The sequence below is a fragment of the Pyrus communis genome, chromosome 12, assembly GCF_963583255.1.
Source record: "Pyrus communis chromosome 12, drPyrComm1.1, whole genome shotgun sequence".
Lineage (NCBI taxonomy): Eukaryota > Viridiplantae > Streptophyta > Magnoliopsida > Rosales > Rosaceae > Pyrus > Pyrus communis.
Window position 1 is genome coordinate 3,195,081 of NC_084814.1, and position 11,688 is coordinate 3,206,768.

Below are 11,688 nucleotides of genomic sequence, written 5' to 3' on the forward strand. Positions count from 1 at the left end.
GATCCGAAGAGGACTCCCTTCCAAGTAAAAGTAGAATGTTGCTTGCCAGGTGGTAAACTTTGTAAGCTCAATTTTTATGTTTCTTTGTTTTGACTAATTCGATATTCTAAGCTATTATAATTTACAGAGGTGACATATGATCCAATAGTTTAATAGTGGACATCTATCCATGCGTTCAGGGTTCAAAACCTTCCCCTCTTCTAAATTAAAATAATATTTTTGAACCCTTCACCTGCCCTAATAATAATAAATTTTAATTTAAGAAGTCACGCACATGTTTTCTAGTTTCTCGCACTCCTCTTGATTTATAATCATTGAATTAAATAAACCATACGAAAAGAACAAACAAAATTAAACAAGGATGTATAAGAGGCCACAAAGTGTGCATGTTTATCATTTTTCTATAATTTATGACGAGAGAGATTCAAAGTTGTGCAAAGCAATCTCATCTCCGTTGCATAAAGCATCGTTGGCCTTATTACGATCTTATAAAAAATTTCTTGAGCTTTAGTGACATACGATGATCGCATAACACAACCAATACACTCTTCCACTTCATCCATCCAGCTTGGATTCTATGGTTGAGATCTCCATTTAATTCTCTATTATTTTGCAAGATAATCCAAGATAACGAAATTGTTCACACATTGGTACTCCCAAATCCCTAATTCTCACGCATATCTGTAATACCTTGAAAATTTTAAAATATGTGATTATGTGGAATTTTTTTCGATAAGTGGAAATGACGAAAATGCCCTAGTTGGGTAATGTAATTATATGAGGACGTATTTATATCCTCACATATTTTATCAGATTTCTTGGCATATTTGGATAGAGCCTAATCCCATGAACGTGTAGGCGCAAACCGTTCGTGAAACGGAATTATAACGAATAAGTTATGAACGAGCAAAGTTTGGGGTAAAATGGTAATTTGACCATAACCTAGAAGGCTCTAGAAAATCTAGAGCAAAGAGATGATGCCACGTGTGTGGCTGTAAGGGAAGGAAGATGAGGGGGTTGCAGCTAATCGGGAGAGAGAGGAAAAGAGAAGAACCAATTAGAAAGAAGATCAAGGTGGGAAAATGAGGGAAGAGAGAAAACCGGATCCCCATGACCAGCTGACCCGACTCGGCTGCATTCTCTGATTCCAGCCGCCGTTAACAACGGGGCCAGTGTCAAATTACTTCTCTCTTTGAACCTTATTGATCCCTCCATCAATTACACCTAAAAACTTACGGATTTTGGCCCCTCTTCACTATGAAACCCTCGGTGCCGCCGAGGTTCATTGACGGCGATCCGCTATTTTTTAAAGAAATCCCATCGAAATCCACCACCATTAGACTCCCCTTGAGCCCAAGAACAAAGACCAAGCATTGGTTGGGACGTCGGAATGGTTTTGGAGTTGAATCGAGAACACCCTTTTCTAGGGTTTTCAGGCCGAATTGAGGTGTTTCCTGGCCAAATTGGACTTTAGCCCAGGTATGAAAGTTGTTCCTCTCATTAAAATCTACAACCCTGTAAATTTAGGTAATTTTTGGAGTTCATCGGAAAACTGGGTTTCCAATTGCCAGAAACCGCTACATACGGTGGTGCGAGGCCAAAGGGTTGATGCTGCCTTTTTAAACTAATTTCGATATTCTGAATCCATATTTGAAATTTTTTGGTGTGATTCACTTGTTTGAACCTAGTTAGTGATTGTTAGTCGATTGAATGATTTTCGAAAATGAGTTAGAAATTGGAATTTTGAGCTACGAATGGCTTGATCCCTTCGTAGGGTACGTAGGTAGTCTAACGAGGAGGTTAGATGTAGCTATAATATGATCGAATTTAATTTATGGTGGCTAATAGTATTTTGATTAACCATGATAAATTTCGGGTCAATCTTATTAATTAGCTTCCGAATTAGAAATTTCGGGACGCTACAAATTGGTATCAAAGCAAATGATCCTGCTCTACAATATGCAATATTCTTGAGTTCATATTGGTGTGAATTATGATTGACATTGAGATTGCATTATGTCATGTTTCCTATGAGTAATGAGGCATTTATGTGAAATGCAAATATGTTGCGAATCACTGACGTGTGTGGAATGTTCTTGATTAATTCTTATTGTTGTGAAATATGTTATGCAATGTGAATGCATTATTTCATAACCTTCATGAACAAAGTACCATATGGATTATGATTTGCATTGATATTGCATTATTCATAATTCCTATGATTAATGTGGCATTAATAAGAAATATACATGTATTATGAATCTCGCACTGGCAGGAGAATGAACGTATATACTCTCATGTTTTGATGATGTGAAATATGATTGCAGTGATATTGCAATATTTCATCAGTTTATGCATCATGAGGCATTTATGTGAATTATGATATGCATTGTGGTTGCATAATTTCATAATCTTTGTGAACAAGTGACACTCATGTGATATATGTATGTGAGTTATATATATATATATATATATATATATATATATATGATTTGAATTGTGATTGTGGTATAATTTCCATGATGATTATGGAATTCCGTTGGTGCAAATTATGATTTGCATTGTGGCTGCAATATTTCATAATTTCTATGAATATGTGAGATACATATATGTATTGTGGATTACTCATCTATGTGGTTGTGAGTATAAGTTCCTATGAATTGTGGATGCAGGTTCCATGGATGATTTAGATGACCTAAGAGTGAAAGGGAGTGTGAGGTTCCCTTGAGTTTTGATCCCCTAAACCTTCAGAGGGTGTTATACGGTCAGGCTACTTCCGCGGGATAGTCTATGGTAAGTGGTTTCACCAATAGTAGATATGGCTTGAAATTTTGATATTTATTTGGCCGACGATGGTTACGGTTAGGAATTTATGATAATTGTTTTGCCAATGATGAATAAGGCAATGATGGTAAGTAGTTTACCAATGATTGTGATTATGATGCTAGTATTTATCTAACCAATGGTAGATGTGGTTGATAATCTAGTATTTGTTTAGGCCTGAGCATTGTGGCTTGATGATTGGAATTATTTTTGCCAATGTGTATGGCTAGAATTTTCGATATTTATTCTACCAATGAGCGTGGTAGGAAACCTGAGTATAAATTATTAGTTCGTGGAAGTATTTATTTATGGGGGCTTGAATAAAATCGTAGACTGAGGTTATGATTTTATTCACTATAAATGGAATGGTGGAATTAGCTCTAATTCTTTTTTCGTTATTCGAGGGTAGAAATCTCTAGGACGAGATTTATTTTAATGGGGATCGAATGTAATACCCTGAAAATTTTAAAATATGTGATTATGTGGAATTTTTTTCGATAAGTGGAAATGACGAAAATGCCCTAGTTGGGTAATGTAATTATATGAGGACGTATTTATATCCTCATATATTTTATCGGATTTCTTGGCATATTTGGATAGAGCTCAATCCCACAAACGCGTAGGCACAAACCGTTCGTGAAACGGAATTATAACGAATAAATTATGAACGAGCAAAGTTTGGGGTAAAATGGTAATTTGACCATAACCTAGAAGGCTCCAGAAAATCTGGAGCAAGGAAGGGGTTGCAGCCAATCGGGAGAGAGGGAGAGGAGAAGAGAGGGACCAATTAGAAAAAAGAGCAAGGAGGAAAAATAAGGGAAGAGGGAACTGGGTCCCCATGACCCGCCGACCTGACTCGATCGAATTCTCTGATTCCGGCCACCGTTGACGACGAGGCCGGTGTCAAATTACTCTTCTCTTCAAACCCTATTGATCCTTCCATCAATTACACCAAAAAATTTACGAATTTTGGCCCCTTTTCACTATGAAACCCTTGGTGACAACGGGGTTCATTGACAGCGATCCGTCATTTTTGAATGGAATCCCATCAAACTCCACCACCATTAAACTCCCCTTGAGCCCAGGAACAAAGTCCAAGCATTGGTTGGGACGTCCAAATGGTTTTGGAGTTAGATTGAGAACACCATTTTCTAGGGTTTTCGGCAGTTCAAGGGCAATTTGAGGTGTTTCCCGGCCGAATTGGACTTTAGCCCATGTATGAAAGTTGTTCCTCTCATTGATCTCTACAACCTTATAAATTTTGGTAATTTTTGGAGTTCATCGGACAACTAAGTTTCTGATCGTTGGAAACCGTCACGTGCAGCGACACGAGACCAGAGGGCCAATGTTGCCTTTTGAAACTAATTTTGATATTCTAAATCCATATTTGAAATGTATTTGGTGTGATTCACTTGTTTGAACCTAGTTAGTGATTGTTAGTCACTTGAATGATTTTCCAAAATGAGTTAGAAATTGGAATTTTGAACTACGAATGGCTTGATCCCTTCGTAGGATACGTAGGCAACCTAACGAGGAGGTTAGATGCAGCCATAATATGATCGAATTTAATTTATGGTGGCTAATAGTATATTGATTAACCATGATAAATTTCGAGCCAACCATAGTAATTAGCTTCCGAATTAGAAATTTTGGGACGTTACAATATCTTATTTTCGCCCCATTCCCATGAACTTGCAAGCAATACACTATGTCTTTGACCTACTTAGGCGAAGATCATTAGCTTCCAACACTTCCCGCCAAAGGTTAAGCTTCACATTTACTCACTTCTACGTTTCATATATTAGCACTATATCATTTGTGAAAAGCATACACCAAGAAATATCATCTTGAATATGTGCCCTTACTCGTCTATTACCAATGCAAAAAGAAGTAAGGACTTCAAGTTAAGCCTTTGTGTAACCCTATAGTTATGGAAAAGCTTTCTGTTTGTCTTTCATGAGTTCTTACTGCAGTCATTGCTCCATCATAATATCCCTTATTGCTTGGATATATGCTAGTCGTACTCTTTTCTTCTCTTGAATCCTCTAAAGAATTTCTTTCGAGACCCTATCATACGTTTTTTTTTTCTTTCCAATTTATACAAACCATGTGCAAATCCTTTGTCATATCTTTATATCATTTCATCAATCTTCGTAAAAGATGGATTGCCTCCATTGTCGAGCATCCTGACATGTTCCCAAGTGATTCTCTAAGACTCATGTCTCTTGCCTCATTCTATGCTCAATTACCCTATCCCAAAGTTTCATTGTGTGATCAATAATTTACCTATGTAGTTCATGCAATTTTGTATGATGCCATTATTCTTATAAATAGGCACCAAAGTGCTCCACATAACTGGAGTTAATGATTATTTTTTTTCTTAGACATGGCCTCTCAACTCTTGACTTCAGCCAAGGATCGGGTTCAAGCCACCAGACTCTCAAATTTCGAGGTCTACCAACCCAAACTAAAATAACTTCCCAAAAACTAAACGAACAATTAGTTGGAATTTTTTGATAATGCACTCCAATCTTTTTAGGATGAAATATATGTTGCACTCTTAAGTTTGGATACAATTGTAAATTTATACAACGTTTTTTTTCTTTTCAATTTCAACTCAGATTTCGTACCAATATCATACAATTATTAGAAATTTTATTGAATTGTTCCATTATATGGACGTAGTGACAAATAAGAGGCCCACTTTTTCTAACGTGGATAAAAAATTAATAAAGAAAATAAATTTAAATGTGTAATTACTTTAAATATTAAATATATATCGATATTGTAGTCAATTTCTTATTTATGCTAAGAAGAAAAAAAACCAACCTTCAAAAATAAAAGATAACTTGTTGCATTTCACATGGGCTAAATTGCCAAATTTTAAATGAAAAGTGAATAAACGAGAATCATGTTGCATGTGACATGGGCTAAATTGCCAAATTACAAATGCAAAAGTGAAAATACGACAATCATGCCTCTCATTTTTCAGGTGTTTAATCCGGTCCACACGTACTCGAAGATCATGTTCAGTATATCCATCGAAATCATCTGGAGATGATAGATCGCGGTCAAGAAGTGAGATTTTTTAATGTTTGTTTGGATGTGCTTTTAAAATGACTAAAAACGTTTTTAAAGCAAAAATTTTTTGAGTTCCAAAAGCACTTTAAGTGTTTTTTTACGATTTACTTGCATTTTTCCTAACGATTTGTTCTAAAAACATTTTCACCAACAACGCTTTCAATTATTTTAAAAATTCATCCAAATGAGTCCTTAACGTGCCAACATAACGAGTAGTATATACCATATATCACTACTCAAACGACACTTGAAAAAATATAGTTTTCTATTATCTCGTGTTCTAAGAACACTAGAAAATTTCTTCATCAGCAGCAGCGAAAATCCAAAAAATTATGCCTCCATTCATAAGTAAGAGAGATTTTTCAATATACCAATATATATCACTCTTAGAGCAGCACTTGAAAAAAATATAATTTTCTGTAGTTTCATATTTTAAGAACATTGAAAAATTTCTCTATCAGCAGCAGCGAAAATCCAAAAAATCGTGGCCCACCATCCAAAAAATCGCCGATCCGTACGAAGCTCAAGTTTCCACTTGATTAAGATGAATAGCAGAGCAGATAAAGACTGAATGACAGAATATAATACAAAAACAAATGAGTGGGAACGCGTTTGCGTCACGAGATTGAATCCTGGCCCTTGATTGAGTCGCCACTTTCGTCTTTATGTTCAAGTTTTCAAAATTCCCCCACCAGAACCAGATCATCAATACAATAATTATACACAATTTCTTCAATAAATTACGATATTATTAAATTATTAAAAACACGTTTTGCTTGATGCGTGTCGTAAAAGCACGTTTCTTTGTTGATTTGATTTATTTCGTCGGGCACGTGTATTATTCCTCCTTCCCATGTGAAAAACCCTCTTCACCTTTTTGTTTTATTTTATTTTGTATTTTATCGTTTGTTTTTATTGTGTTTCATGAGATTTTTTTTCCAAATCCCATGAGTCATGAACCTACCACCCTCTTGGTTCCATATTTTGAAAGAAATGGTAAATGAACTTTCTCGAATGTGGCTCTTTATAGACTTTTTGGTATTTTATATTTTTAACATAATATTTATATTATTGACATGAAAATTAACGTAAGTTGTAAGGTGACAGAAAGTTCATGGAAGTATAGACTGATGAAAACTGGAACCTAGGAGGTCCAAGGACCATCCTCGAGTTCAGAAAATATATATGTGAAGGTCTACCAAAAATCATTTGAATGTTTTGTACAAGTCCCTTTGCTTCTACTAAGTGTTTGATGTAATAACTGCTAAGTATATCGCAATAGATTGCGTGAACAACACTCGACAAAATTCTCTCGATATCACTTATCAAGTGTTCGACGAATTGCCTCAGTGAATAAACTACAATCTTTTTGCACACTCTAAAACATGGACATTTTACACTGAGGCCATCCAAGATTCGAATCTTGAACTGCCGCTTCATAAAGAGGCCCATTTTTTAGAGAAACCCTTTACCATTTCTCATATTTTTATTGTGATGTTAATAACAATACCTGTTCACGAAAATTAGTTGTATAATTGTAAACGACCTAATTTATATGCTAAGCATGTTAAGCAAGTAAAACAAGGAAGTTAGAGCCTCTTCGCCATGGTTTATAGTAATTTACGATATCTTGTTTATCAAAATACAATGGAATTTGTATTAATGTTAGTTATAAATTTTTTCTGTCTTTCTTGTCATATAATTTTTTCAAGTATTATTGCATTTTTTTTTTCTTGCCATTTGATTTTCTGCCTTGGCCCTCGTCACTTTTTTGGTTCTTTTGCCAAGAAATCATTTTTTGTCCTTTCTTTGGTCATATAGATTTAATTATTTATACAAAATACTTTATTGACATCCAGAGAAAATGACATGATGGTCATCACAAAGTAAAAAACTTGACAAACCTATTGCTCGAGATTAATGTAGGGCTAGTTCGGTATGGGATACCGAACCAAAACTAGTATCTCGAATCCCAAATCGAAATTTTTCAAGACGGAAATTTAAAGACCAATCTCAAACCAAATGTTCAGGAATTCCAAATTTTGGAAATTCCAAAATATTTTTGGAATTTCGGGACAAATCAAGATTAAATTTCATACGCCCTAACCTAAGGGTAAACATAAATATAGAAATTAAATTTCATGAACATCCAATCCAAAACATGAACAAATTTCACAAACCCTAATCTAGAATTCGAACCCTAAATTAATTCCAAAAATTACCTGATTTGGGGAAGAATCGGTGCACAGTGCACTGGATGAAGAAGACTCTCAGACTTTGAGTGTCTGATAGAGAGAATCGAGTGAGAGAGAATCCTGAGAAAGAGAGAGAGAGCGGTGGCTCTATGTTGTGAAGGAAGGCCCCACAGTCGGAGATGGTTGTAATAGTATAGTGTGGTGATGGGCTAGTGACTGGCCGAAGTTGAGCTTCAAATTTGAGACAGAGAGGAGAAGTCTCGGTGGCTGAGGGAGAGAGGTTAGCTTCAATTGAAATGAAAGTTATGAACAAACGATGGAGAGAGAAGGCTGGAGAACCTTAACAATGAATGGACTGCACAGATCAATTTGAAACAATCAAATGGTTGTAATTAACTCTAACTATAATTAAAAATATATATATATATATAATATATGTATAAATATATATAATAATAATAATAATAATTAATAATATATATTTTCGGTTCGGTATGAAATTCTTAATATATTGGGAAGACAATCCCGAATCTCGTATCAAAATTTTGGGATCGGTTCAGGATAGCATCTCGAAAATTTCGGGAATCTCAATTTAGGACATTTTTAGTTTGGGATCGGAATTTTTTCGGTTTAATTCGAGATTTTCGAGCATTTTTTCCACCCCTAGATTAATGTGCTTACTGCAATTAAAAAGGGCATTAGAAAACCCATAGTCGATGAAAACTCAAGAAGCCAGAGAACATATTGACCTTTTTCCAAAACTCAAGTTGTAGCTACTGAATCTAATCTAAAGAAGCACTGATTGTAATGAGTCTAATGACTCATTCGACATTCGCCATTGCTGACTGTTTCAACGACTTCGACTATTGTTTTTTTATTTTATTTTATTTTTTTTTTTAATCAAGAATATGAATTTATATATTTTCCATATGAATTTATTTATCTACCACAAATGCTATCTGTGAGACCATGATTTTTCAGGGTTGAAGTAAAGCTGATTGAAATAGCGTTACCTCAGAAGTTCGGTCATGGACTCAGTGGCTCTGAACGGAGCTGCATCAGACGGAACAGTAGGCCACCATCACCTTGTTTCAAGGCAATAGGTGAAGTCTGAAGCAACTTCACTAGATGATTATGCTTATTCTGCAAGACATGAGATCTGATCTAGATAGAGACACAATCAAATTCCTAATAAGTCTTGGAATTCCTACAATATAGTAATTGGTGTGCACCACAAGTAATTACACTCCTAAGAGTACACAATATCTAGTCTTAGATATATTCTTCCAATTTAGTACAAGGATTCTATCATAAAAAGCTCTTTCTCCCAATTAGTATAAATACACTTACATATGGTTCATCTCAGGTAACGCATTCTTTGCATACTTATTCTCTTGCCCACTACTTGAGTCTAAAACTGTTTATTAACTTAACCGTCAGTGAGCCCTTAACGAGCATACCCCCTCGGGTCTTGGGCTTATTCACGGTTGTTTGTTGTTTCTGCAGGTTACTTAAATATGTGCCTCCACTGTCCACAGCAGTGCGCATATTTGGTTCCAACACCATCTGCCTATTTGAATCTGCATCTGCCATCAGAATTTGTTTATTTGCACATCTTTCACTTGTCCGTCTCAACCTGCATCTGCCATCTAAAGATGTCTTTCTGGTACATGTTTCATATATCTGAATGTAACGACATGTTCCCAAATATTTCGAGTTTTTATAATTTTAAAACGTGAATTTACGAAAATGCCATTCGAGGCAAAAACATTGACTTTTGTTGACCGTCGTGTCGTGTAGCGTAAGACTCTATTCCTTCATGTATCCTTGTAGTACTCAGCATTATGAACGCATGGGCGTAAGCGGAATCGATTTTGGAACTAAAACGAAGATTTTACAGAATTTGAAATGTAAGGGTATTTTGGTAATTTTACAAGTAGAAATATTTTCCACTTTGGACTACCATGAGCTAACACATGGCAATTTTCCATTTCTGGGGTGTCCTCTTTCTCTCCCATGATTTTCTCTCTCTAGAACTCTCTCTCTCTCTTTTCCCTTTTTTTTTTCTCGGATTTTTCTTCTTCTTCCCGCAAGCTTCTCTTTCCCCCTTCACTCTCTCTAGAACTCTCTCCCTATAGCTTCGTCATTCTCTCCCTGAACTATCATCGGCCACCCCTACTCACCATATTCATCGAGTCTTCATGCTACCAAATCACCACCATTACATCATAGTTAGGCCTTGAATCGAGGACAATAACACGTAGGAAAATCAACTCGAGAACTCTTGACCCCTGTAACGAACATAGAGCTTTTCCGATGAAACCTCCATTGTTCACAGGCTAGGTAAGCTTTGGGGTTCACCTTCTCTTTTCCTTTTGAAGTTTAGTTCGATTCCTAAGTCTGCATGCTCGTTTTGGTGAGCTCAGGATGCATAAACTACGAGGACATATATCCCAATTTTTCGGCGAGGAATCTAGCCACTTTCAAGCCTTTTTTTGGCGAAATCCAGCCACGACCGAGGAAATTGATGGTGCATCGGTGGGAAGTGACACCATCCTCGCTAGTTCTAGCGGCTCCCGGGCAATGGAATATCTGTGAGTGGACCCCTTCTTAAATTGCATGTTTTTATAAAATATTATGATTGCTTTCACAAAAAAGCATGATTTAATGATTTTACGTTTTATGCATTATTCATGATTTATTTTAATTGCTTTTACAAAATATTTATGATTTATCAAATTTATGTTTTACTAAAGGTTGTGAATTATTGGATTTTCGTATATGAAATTCTATGGATTACGAATATGATTTATTTTATGAATTTACGAATATGATTTATCATAGATTTATAAGATGAGGCTTTGAGCTTTTGAGCTCTGGTGATTTAATATAAGATGTTGAGATGTGTTTTCGGTGCTTATCTAATGGGTTATCATACAACACATCCACACAACACGGGTATGTAGACGTCTATGGGCATAGGACACAGTTGAGGATATTTATGTCATACCCCCAGCTTTACTGGCAAAACCAGTGTCGGTGTGTGATGTTATATGTATATGTTACTTCTCTGGCGTAGCCTAGAGTCATACAGCTTCACCTTCGAGTGATGGACCAACTATATATATATATATATATACCTCTCTCTCTTCTCTGGCGTAACCCAGATCGTACAGCTTCGCCTTCGGGTGATAAACCTATATTTCTTCTCTAGCGTAACCCAGAGTCATACAGCTTCACCTTTGGGTGATGGACCCACTACATATACATATACATATTATATATATATATATATATATATATATATATATCTCTTCTTTGGTGTAACCTAGAGTCGTACAGCTTCACCTTCAGGTGATGGACCATGATTTCTTCACTGGCGTAACCCAGTGTCGTACAACTTCACCTTTGGTGATGGTTATGCCTTTAGGCCACTATAATACCCCTAGTTGAGTACATCATTGATGAGATCTACAGATTTTACTTTGGGCGGCGATATTACCATTATTGAGTATTGTTTTACATGTACATGTTTTACGAATGATTTTCTTGGCATGCTAGAGTTTTCAGAAAACCTACTATGTAGTAA